Source organism: Gymnoscopelus microlampas (assembly GCF_963454915.1).
Source record: "Gymnoscopelus microlampas genome assembly, chromosome: 21".
In the NCBI taxonomy this organism is placed as follows: domain Eukaryota; kingdom Metazoa; phylum Chordata; class Actinopteri; order Myctophiformes; family Myctophidae; genus Gymnoscopelus; species Gymnoscopelus microlampas.
In genome coordinates, this window is record NC_139958.1 from 12,111,244 (window position 1) to 12,123,743 (window position 12,500).

The 12,500-nt window shown below is 39.1% G+C and overlaps 1 protein-coding gene across 1 annotated transcript in view; it reads left to right on the forward strand.

The window, feature by feature from the left end:
• LOC311038338 (disabled homolog 2-interacting protein-like) overlaps positions 1-12,500 on the forward strand; it is a 214,846-nt gene that overhangs the window by 33,742 nt on the left and 168,604 nt on the right. The gene's annotated exons all lie outside the window — the stretch shown is intronic.

Here is a 12,500-nt window from a genome sequence, read left to right on the forward strand (position 1 = left end):
TGTAAACCAGATCGATTTAACACACATGCCCCTGCCTGCCTATCTCGGTGCTGAGCCAACGGTAAAGCTACACTACAGTGAATTCATTTAGTAAAAGGAATAAGGCTCACAGCTCACTGTTTAATGCTTCATATCAGAACATTCCTTATTAGCTATACGTTTCAATGCTCACGGATCTTCTGCAGGTAAAAAAAATCTATTTTTAGTCTTTTTTAATTTGGGATATGGATTAAAAAGTGAGCTGTTGAGAATTGGGAATAGAGTATATCGTCTCTGTTGGGTGGAAACTTCATTATGTCCAAAACTGTTACTTTTCAGGATTCAAATAAAAAAATATCAAAAGTAGTACTACTGCTTTCTCTCTCTCAGCTGAGGGTGTCCTTGGCCTGAACAACGTTGAAGACCCCTCAACAAAAGCAGACACACACTTACTCACCCTCACTAACACCCGTATACGCCCACAAACACTCATGCTTTTATTCATACAAAAAATAGCCGATCTACAAGTTCATAGATCGTCACCTGCCCATAAGAATATAATTCTGTCCTCAACTCGCACAGCAACTCTCTGTCTGTCTGTCTGTCTGTCTGTCTGTCTGTCTGTCTGTCTGTCTGTCTGTCTGTCTGTCTGTCTGTCACCTGTCTCTCTTTTTCCAACCCAGTCAGCTTTATGCCCGTCATGTTTTATTCAATACATATAAACAGTCAATTAACCCATTAAGACCGGGAACGCATCTGTGTCATTTTTAGGATTTCTTTGGCTATTCAAAAGTAGCAGATATACAAGCTCATAGCGCGGCACCGAGTGCTTGTAGCTATGAGCTTGTAGATCTGCAATTATTTAGAAAAATCATGACAATGTGTGCAAATCTTTGAATATATATATTTTGTGAAACAAACATTTTTAATTCAAATCTTTACAAATGTCTTCTAAATCCTAATAATGTATTTGTTGCTATAATCAGTGGCTCTCACACTTTCTTCATGTCAAGGACCCCCAAAATTATATGTATTTGGCCGCAGACCCCCATCTCAAAATATTTTGTTCCAGGGACCCTCCAGAAGCAAAGATTTGAGTTAAAAATGTTCGCGTTAAAAATATATACAGTATTATGATGACAAAATGTTCACTATTTTAAAAAAATAGCCAAATAAATCTTAAAATGACACAGTACGCCTTCCCGGTCTCAATGGATTAATGAAGCGGAAAATTCTGCCGTGAGTCATCAATTTATAGCTAATTAGCAATTAGCGGTACACATTTCCATCAATAACTAATGAGAGGGGAGATGAAGGCCTGGCGGTGGGTGAACTGTAAACACTTATAGTCATTTTCATTACCAAGAAAATGCCACGAGCCTCTGAGAAGAAAATGACAATAATGAAGAAGAAGTTCTCCAATTTTGGGCTTAACCCACTAAAACTGTGTCGTTTTAGATTTGTTGGCTATTTTCAAAAACAGCAGATATGCAAGCTCACGGCGTGTCACGTTGTGGCGCGCCGCAAGCTTGTATATGTGCTATGTATACTATATATATATCTTATATATCTTGAAAGTATGAGAACTACTGATTTAGCAGGCATTTGTAGAATCGGCCTCAGGTCTTATTGGGTTAAGTCAGTGATTCTCAACTTGGTGGGCCGTGAGGATATTGCAAGTGGGCCCCCAAATAATTGGCGAAACCCTATACTATTTTTATGACAAATATATCATTAATATTTAACCCATTAAGACTTGGAACGCATCTGTGTCACTTTTTGATTTGAGCTAAAAAATAATTATTTTACACTTATATCTGGCTATTAATTAATTTATTTTTAATTGTGAAAATGTGAGCAAATCTTTGAATATATATATTTTTAAAGCGAACATTTTCAACTCAAATCTTTGCTTCTGGGGGTCCCTGGAACAAAATGTTTTGAGATGGGGGTCCGCGGCCGAATACATATAATTTTGGGGGTCCTTGACATGAAAAAGTTTGAGCACCACTGATATAGAAACATACATTTTTTTCAGAATACTGTCAGGATTTAGGAGACATGTAGAATCGGCTTCTGGTCTTAATGGGTTAAAAAAATATGTAAAAAAACGTTTTTTTTCTCTCTTCAGAGCCTATATATAGTACACACCTTAACCATCGGCGCCCCTTATTAAGACCTATTTTATACTTTGGTTATTTGAAAATAGCAGGTCTACTATGAGCTTGTAGATTTGCCATCAAATAAAAATAAATGAATAAAATAGAGTTAACCCATTAAAACCGGGAATTAAGCATCTGTGTGATTTTTGGCAGTTAGAGTAAATGTGCGCACACTACAGCAACGTGTGTTACTTTTACGCCGCTGGAAAAAAATCAATCAACCCCAGCCTTCTGTACAGAGATCCTTTCCTTTCAGAAGTCTTTATATTCTTTTTGGGAAACTTACAGAAGCAATTATAAGTCTTTGAAGGCCGGATGCTCTTACGTAAAAGACGACCACGCTCTCTTTCTCTCCCTTCCGCTTTTCATCAATCTAAAAACACGCTCAATCTCCGGCGCTCACACTTCAGAGGGTGAAGGATAGGAGGTATACCTCCTATCTACTGCAACTATAAAAATAATTGCTGTGACTCGTGCACTCGTTAAAAAAAGAAAGAAAGAGAGAGAGAGAGAGAGAGAGAGAGAGAGAGAGAGGCAAATAAAAGGAAATGTATTAACCCATTAAGACCGGTAACGCATCTGTGTGTGTGTCATTTTTAGATGTCTTTGGCTATTCAAAAATAGCAGATATACAAGCTCATAGCGAGCTTATATGAGCTTGTATATCTGCTATTTTTGAAAAAATCTTGAAAATTCGTGGCAAAATCTTGGATTATACATTTTTTAAAGCGAACATTTGTAAATTTTTTTGTTCCAGGAACCCCCAGAAGCAAAGATTTGATTTACAAATGTCTGCAAAAAAAAGGAAAACAAATCGAATATTTGCACGACTTTTCATGATTTTTCAAAAATAGCAGATCTACAAGCTCATAGCGCGGCACTCGGTGCCGCGCTATGAGCTTGTATATCTGCTATTTTTGAATAGCCCGACGAAATCTAAAAATGACACACAGACCCGGTCTTAAAGGGTTAATGCCAGAACAGCACACTGGACCTCCCATAGAGTGAAAATAAATAAAGTGTCTCTTTATGAGTTAAGTTATGAGTTTTCAGGAGGAAGCCAACATGTGTACACAGTAAAAAAAAAACAAATAATCCTCAGTGTTAACTACTGCAGTTGTAACTCAAGAGTGTACCAAATGTAACCAAGTAGGCTCCTGTACGCTTTATGAGTTTTTAAATTAACACTATTTTTGTTTTTGTGTATAACAGGCTCATAAAGCTACTGTTGAATAATGAATAGATGTTTTTCAACTGCAGCCATAATGACATATTATTTGAGACATAATATGGGTACTTATTGGGGTTGTGTGACCAAATCTGCCATTGTCTTATAGGTGCAAACAACATAGCATTGCATTTGTGAGACGGATCATATATAGTGATAGATTTTCACTATGGATAGTTACACAGTGTGGTAGTGCAGTGACCTGCAACAACCACCATCTTATGAAAAATGAAGAGAGTATAGGCTTCATCACACACACACTTGACATCGATTCCCTTCCTCTCCTCATACGTACAAGGGCATGACGTCACTGTGGGTTTTGTAATGTTAATTCCGCCAACATCTTTCCACTGACACAATGCGTCACTATAACACTACAAAAACTAAAAGGCTCACATTGGTCCTTTTGTAGAGCAGTGGTTATCAAACTTTTTCAATCGACCGCCATCTGAAAATGTTTTTGCCAGGGACCCCCAGAAGAGAGGATTTATGTAAAAACTAAATTCATAATGATTCAAGATAAAGACATTTTCAATATTTTTCAAAAAGTTTAAAAAAAATAGCTTGTAGATCTGCTAAATTAACTATTTTTGCTGAGAACCCCCCTCAAGGACCCCTGGGGGTCCCTGAACCCCACTTTGAGAACCACTTCTAGAAAGGCCTTTTTGATTTGATTGACTTATCTTATAATAGCAGCAACCCTGACTCTGTTTGACCTGTGATGGAACACAACCTTCATTAGTATCACTGGTAACACCTGTTGAAAGAAAAGTAACATCACACAACTATTTATGTCAGTACGGTTGTCGTGAAAATGTCTATTGTGAGGAGTCTGGACTTTGAAGTAAACTGAAGCGAAACGTTGTTCGTCCGTGTGATTGCATCTCGGATCGGCATTTCGGCGAACGGACGCGTATTGAGTCCAGGTGAAAAATTGAGCTTTTTATATGACACAATGCGGCAAAGAAGAAGAATATGCAATTGATTAAAGTGTCAACTGTGTTGTACTCTTCGGGGAGAAGGATAGAAAGGGCATACGGAAGAAAAGTGATTGGATGACGTCGTTGTCTGAATCACATGAGTTACATGACTTACATCCATGTCCTGGTAAAGAATCAAGGACATGTTGCACACAAAGATAGCCTTTACTATAGGGTGTAATGCAGGGGGTCTTCAATGTTTTTCAGCATAGGGACCCCTTAGCTAAGAGAGAGATGAAGCAGGACCCCGGCCCTTACTTCATATTGTATAAAGTTGTGTTGCAGATTAAACTTTTTCATAGATTTCATAGATAACTTCATAGACTTATTTGAAAGCACTATCATCAGACCTTGAACCACTAAACCCTCCATCACTTGGTAATCTTGACTTTTGGCTCTGTACTTGGTTATATTTTTTCCCCCTATACGTATCTTCACCAAAAATAGCCGATCTACAAGCTCACAACAAGCTACAAGCTTGTAGATCAGCCATTTTCAGCAAATGATGAAGTTTAATGTAAGGCTAATGTAAAGTAAGTAACACTGAGGACCCCCTGTTGAAGACCCATGGGTGTAATGTATTGTTTTTTTCTCTTGCACTTGCCCTCACACTGCCCTCCGCTGGTCGCTGATGGTACTTCCCCCAACCCACAGCAACGTTATCCTTTCATACTAACATTGTTATCACAGAATATGTTGCACACCCTGGATACAAAGAGATAGTGTGTAAACGTTACTTATGTTAACGCTGTCTTTCTCTTGAGTTTAATGGTGATATCAGCACTTAAGTTCTTTTATCAGAAGCCGACAGAGAGACAAATAATGTGATCAATCTTAGAAACCGGAGATAAGTGTGAACAAGCTGGCATTACAGTCAGACAGCGAAACGGTGAATGGTGCCACGTCACGGTCCATATCGCTTTACAGTGTGCGTTACATTCGCCCATTCACATTCACGTGTCTTCTTGCTTAAGGACATTTGGACACGAGGAGACGGATTGAATCACAGGAACCGTCTGATTCCAAGACGGCCGCTCTGTACCTCTCCTGAGCCAGTGCTGCCCCTAAGATAGATACATAAATAGAAATGATTGATGTTTTTATGCATATGCGTGAGCATAATCGTCATTGTCGGGGGGGGGGGGGGGAACCTCATATGTCCAAAACTGTTACTTTTCATGCTTCGATGTGAAGATACAAGGTTTCTGCCCAACGTTGTGACGATATGGAACCTAACAGTTACAACTCAACTGACTGACTGACTGACTGACTGACTGACTGACTTTCTTTGGCTATATAAAAATAGCAGATATACAAGCTCATAGCGCGGCACCGAGTGCCGCGCTATGAGCTTGTATATCTGCTATTTCTTTGAAAAATTGTGAAAATGTGTAAAAATCTTTAGTTTGAATATATATACACTTTTTTAAAGCAAAGGTTTTTAACTTTTTTTTTTTTACTTATGTTGCTATATTATCAATGGTTTTCAAACTTTTTTCATGTCAAGGACCCCGAAAATAATATGTATTTGTCCGCGGACCCCCTCCCATCTAAAAATATTTTGTTCCAGGGACCCCTCAGAAGCAAAGATTTGAGTTAAAAATGTAAATAAAACATTTGCACAAATGTTCACGATTTTTCAAAAAAATAGCAGATCTACCAGCTCATAGCGCGGCACTCGGTGCCGCGCTATGAGCTTGTATATCTGCTATTTTTTATTTTTTATTTATTTTTTTAGCCAAAGAAATCTTAAAATGACACACATGCGTTACTGACTCATAGACGGACATACAGCCTGACGTGAAAATTGGAAGCGTAGAGTACTAGTAGTTCTCCCCATGCTGACAAGCTTTGTCTAGAGAGAGAAATCTGAGTGAAATCTTAAGTATCCCTCCCAGGCTTTGAGCTAAATCTGTCACAATGGCTCTCCACTTAACGGGGAGAGCAAGTCCTAGTATAGGTCTGCACCGCACGCACACACATGCACACACGCGCACGCACACGTGCGCACTCAGACATTTGGATATTTCTCAAACTTGACTATACTCACATTTGACCCTCACAAGTAGCCTATAGTAATACATGTATACACACGTGCACGTGCACACTCACTTTTCCTCTCTCGGTGCACATGCAGCAGTCAGGAAGTTCCCCACAGTCAAAAAGAAGACATCTCTCTCAGTCATTTTCAAAAACCCACACGCACTGTAAAAAAAAAAAGTTATATAAGACAGTGAAACTGCAGAGAAAAACTCAAACAAACCTAATCCAGCGTGTTTGCATTGTCCCTGCCTGGTCCCTGTAAACAACACAAAGCCTGGTGACTGATTGCACTTCGCTGACAGAATTGCTTCTTAATTGGGTTCTTAGCTCCTCATCCAACGTCTGCCTCCCTCCCTCCATCCTTCCCTCCATCCATCCCTCCCTCCCTCCCTCCTTCCAACCCTCCTTCCATCCCTCCAAAGGCAACAGTGGTAGGGCCTAACCCACTCAGTTAAAAGTATTTAACTCTCACACTTCACACTTTAGGATTTTTGCAGTGTAGAAGCAGGTGTTCTAATTGCTGGATGAAATGATGAAAGAAAGAAAGAAAAGAAAAAAAACAGCGTTGGGAAACAACCGTCCTTGTCGTTCTGATTTAGTGGACTTGGACAGTTTTAGAATACAATCTGGAAACTGCATTTTTGTGTGCTCACTGCTCACACACACACACGCACACGCACACGCACACGCACACGCACACGCACACGCACACACACACACACACACACACACACACACACACACACACTTGAAGGTAAACATAAAAGTAAAAGAAAGGTTTTAAAAAAAAATAAACATCAATAGCAGCCGCTGTTTGCACACATGGCGCATAGCTGATAATTCTCATTGGAGTGATTCCATCCCAGGACTGTGTGTGTGTGTGTGTGTGTGTGTGTGTGTGTGTGTGTGTGTGTGTGTGTGTGTGTGTGTGTGTGTGTGCGTGTGCGTGTGCGTGTGTACGTGTGCGCGTGCAATGCGCACAGGAAGGGGGGAGGGGTCTATATAGTGGATGGCACCATCCCAGTGCCTCTCCCTCCTCTCCTAATTACCTGGCTGTCAGTCACGGCAATGCAAGCTAATTAAGGAGCTTATGTAAATGTACATGTTGACATGTGATGTTGTAGTGCATCCTGGATGTAAATAAGCCTCATCATCACGCTCCACTTTGGATTGCTATAGCTGCTTGACACGTGACAGAGACACATACAATTCATCATGGAAGCAACGCAAAGAACACTATACAGCTCATTTGGTGTGCAACAGTTAATTAGATAATTGGGGCGTAATTCCTTTAAAATAGCGGTTCAAAGTGGTTATGTCTGTGTGTTTTTTTATTATACATAATGAATAGCATTAACAAGAACTTGTTACTAAATAATAACCACATTGAATCCACTGGAACACAGCTTCTTTTTTTTCAATTTCCTGAAAAGTAATGGTTTTGGACGTGCAAGGTTTCCAGCCGACAGTGGCGATATCAAAGCAACGTCAGAATATTGCACATGTAGAGTGCGGTTTCAATTAACCCATTAAGACCTGAGGCCGATTCTACAAATGTCTTCTAAATCCTAACAGGTTTTTTTTTTTTTTTTTAAACGTATGTTTACTACATCAGTGGTTCTCAAACTTGTTCATGTCAAGAACCCCCAAAATAATATGTATTTGGCCACGGACCCCCATCTCAAAACATTTTGTTCCAGGGACCCACAGAAGCAAAAAGAATTGAGTTAAAAAATGTTCGCTTTAAAAAATATTTATATTCAAAGATTTGCACACAAGATTTTAAAAAAATAGCCAAAGAAATCTAAAAATGACACAGATTTTGTTCCCGGTCTTAATGGGTTAACCCGGCCCTCTGAGTGAATCCATGGCCTCCAGTCAGTCCATTGATGTTTCTATTACCCATGTATTTCATCACAATGAAGAAGAGGTATTGGTAGCATTTTGTTGGATGTCGATTTTCATCGCGTAGGCTACGTCAGAGCAGTGGTTCTCAAACGTTTCCATGTCAAGGACCACCAAATTGTTCTCTCTCAAGTACTTCGTACTTGAAGACAGAAAGGGTCGAAACGTCGTATCGTGCTGTTTGTTGCGAATAGAAAACTTGGAGCATTCAAACGCAGTGGTGGAAAGTAACTAAGTTGTACTTAAGTACAATTTTGAGGTATTTGTACTTAACTGGAGCATCGCGACGCGTTGTGAGCTATTGTGTGCTGGTGTGAGCTGTTGTGAGCTATTGTGCGTTATTGTGAGCTATTTTCAAACATTTTAGTACTACTTTTGGTCATTTAAGTACATTTTGATGCCAATACTTTTGTACTTTTACTCAAGTAAATTTTTAATTCTGGAAGAGTATTTTTATATTGCAGTATTGGTACTTTTACTTAAGTAAAGACATTTTTTTCCCCCACCACTGTTCAAACGTGAGTTGCGAGCCCCCGCTTTGTTCTCATGATTCTGTTCTTGCAGTTTGTCTCAGCACCAATAAGAGACGGAGGATGTGAGTTCTTTTTTTCTTTGTAAGAAAATGTTTTTCTTTCTTTTTTTTACGAAACCTGCAGTAAGAGATGATTGTAGAGTGGGTCGGTGTGTTCAAGCTGTGAGGAAGAGAGGTCTTAGATGAACTCTGTTGATATGCAAGGATGTGAAGTGGAGCTGACAGTTGCTATGACAAAGCCTGATCTGAATACAAACCAGAACACTTCTATTATGAAACACCATGGAGCCTGGGAGCAAAATGCATACCTCTACCATACCTGACCATGTCTCTCTCTGTGTGTCTCTCTGTGTGTGTGTGTGTGTGTGTGTGTGTGTGTGTGTGTGTGTGTGTGTGTGTGTGTGTGTGTGTGTGTGTGTGTGTGTGTGTGTGTGTGTGTGTGTGTGTGTGTGTGTGTGTGTGCGTGTGTCTCTCTCTCTCTCTCTCTCTCTCTCTCTCTCTCTCTCTCTCTCTCTCTCTCTCTCTCTCTCTCTCTCTCTCTCTCTCTCTCTCTCTCTCTCTAAAGTGGTTAATGTATGTTTTATAATGTAATAACGTATATCTGCAAACTAGTGACTAAAGTTGTCAAATAATTGTAGTGGAGTAAAAGTACAATATTTGCCTGAGATGTAGTGGAGTGGAAGTAAAGTATTGAAAATTTGAAATGCTCCAATAAAGTAAAAAATACCTCAAAATTTGACTTATGTACAGTGTAGTACATGTACTTAATTACTTTACACCACTCACTCACTTTCTGTTTCTCTCTTTCTCTCTCTCTCAAAAAAGGTGAAAAGCTTGTCTACTATGTAAAGTTGAAGTCGTTTCTGTCAGTGTTGGCTAATTATACCCCCAAAAAATGTAAAACAATCTGAGAGATTGTCTCACCACCATCATCAGGTATAGAATGTTTAAACAGTAATATTCAATACACTGAGTTTATAAAATAATGACAGCTTCACTGATAGCGAGAGCACTCCATCTCAAAGTTAGAAGACAGCCAGCCAGAACATTATGCTTAAACATAAACAATGATTAAATGGATGTACTATATAACGGTGACAGATAAATCATTCCAGTCTGTAAGGAGCTTTAAACATAAATAAAGGCTTGTTTACCAGGTTTTGTTCTTGACATGGGGGACAGAAAAAAAACTAGAGCTGAGCGTCTGAGTGTCTAACTTGATAATTAGTTGTCAAATGCACTAGATATTGTTGTAAGTAAGGACATTTAAATATATATTGGACTCGGTGCACATTTATCTTCTTACATTTAGAGATTGAAGCCGTTTGAAGTGTGTCAGCCATTGTACACTGATGGGAGAGAAAAGGACACCTAAGGACAAATCTGCAGAGTCTATTGTATACATGCCGTGTAAAGCGAAACAAGGTCTGATTTTGAGGCATTTTAACCCATTGAGACCTGAAGCCGATTCTACACGTCTCCTAAATCTCTACAGTTTTCTGAAAAACGTATGTTTCTATATCAGTGGTGCTCAAACTTTTTCATGTCAAGGACCCCCAAAATTATATGTATTTGGCCGCAGACCCCCATCAAAATATCTTGTTCCAGGGACCCCCAGAAGCGAAGATTTGAGTTAAAAATGTTTGCTTTAAAAAAATATGTATTCAAAGATTTGCACACATTTTCACGATTTTTCAAAAATAGCAGATCTACAAGCTCGTAGCGCGGCACTTGGTGCCGCGCTATGAGCTTGTAGATCTGCTATTTTTGAATAGCCAAAAGTATAAAATAATGCTTTTTAGCTCAAATCTAAAAATGACAAAGTTCCAGGTCTTTTAGAAAATAATAACAAAATTGGAAGTATTATTTTGCAAAGTATAAATCAGGTTTACTTCTTTCAGTAGAGAGTGCCAGTGGTGCTCAACCTTTTGATGAATTGATCAAGTACTTTATTAGTCAGAAATGTAAACAACACATGGTATAGTAAGACATTAATAATTGCATTGTAATAGCGCGTAGGGCAGGGGTGGGCAACTTTGATGATGGAGAGGGCCAATATATTTCCTCACTCACTCCAGAGGGCCACATTGCATATACTGTAGGGCCAATCTATGTCACACAAAAGTAGCAAAAATAGCCGATCTACAAGCTCAAAACGCGTCGCAGCGCGACGCGTTTTGAGCTTGTAGATCTGCTATTTTTGAATTGGAATCCAGATTTTTTTTTCTTGCTATTTTTTTTTTTTAATCCTGAAAAGTCAACATTTTATTTAATTTTAAATGCATTTAGTTATACTTATGTTAACTTTATGAACTTAAATACAAATATATTGGACATAAAAAAGACAATAGAAATGTAATACCTAGTCATTAAGCTACTAATATAGACTGAAGTAATTAAAGCGGGTCATGTTTGCATGTTTGGAATTGTAACAGCTGAAATCAATAATATATCAGTATTCCGATATTAACCTGGGGGCCGCATTAAGTGAAGGTGGGGGGCGCATGTGGCCAGTTGCCCATGTATGGCGTATGGGCTATTCTGTATGTTTTGGTGTCGGCATGTTATTTTGGTTCATTTGCAGTATTATCTCTAGACACTGGGTGGTGGACATTTGATTGATTGACATGCACAGGGTATGCGTGTAGGAAGGAAGCACAGACACACAGGTGGGTTAATTAGTGTGGGCGCAGAGTGAAGGGAGCACACTGTTCCTACCAGGTAGCAGACAGAGAAACGTACGACAGAAAATGCGTACAGAGGAATTCAACCGGGCTACAAGGAGCCAAGAATATACGAATTTAACTGGTTCGTTTTTGTTGCATGAATGTGCAGCGCTTCAAAATAACTGAATATTGATTGGACTTTGTTTGCCGTGGTGGATAGTATCTAAGTACATTTACTTAAGTACTGTACTTAAGTGCAATTTTGAGGTACTTTTATTTGTCTGTACTTTTACTTCTATCTCCACTACATCTCAGAGGCAAATATTATACTGTTACTCCACTACAGTTATTTGAAAACTTTAGTTACTAATTACTTTGTAGATTTTGATTATTATTACAAAACACAATAACCATTCAGCCCTATACATATTTCGGCCATTTGAAAATAGCAGATCTACAAGTTCACAATGCGACGCATTGTGAACTTGTCGATCGGCTATTTTCAAAAGATTTTTTTAAATACATTTTGAACTTGTGAAATGGGACATTATGCACAATGACTACTTTTACTATTGATACTTTAAGTATATTTTGATGCAGATACATTGCAGTATTGATACTTTTACTTAAGTAAAACATGTGAGCACTTTTTCCACCACTGTTTGTTTATATATGCGTATAGAACACTACCTTTCCTGTGCATGTAATGGCAAGGTGGACTTTTGGAAATACATTGAAAATTGTCTGTGTTTTGTGGGGGCCCCACTTGGAATATCCTCACGGCCCCACCGGTGGGCCCCAACCCACAGGTTTGGACTCGCTTCAGTATGGTCCAACCATCTCTAAACTCAGTCCCTGTGGCGTTCTTCCCTAACTCTCTCTCTCTCTCTCTCTCTCCGTTCCACCTTTCACACCATTGTCACTTTATTTGGTGTATTCATTTTCTCTGATCATTCTCTTTCCTTGGATGGCTTCGACTATCCGGTCACACTCGGCTGCTTCGGC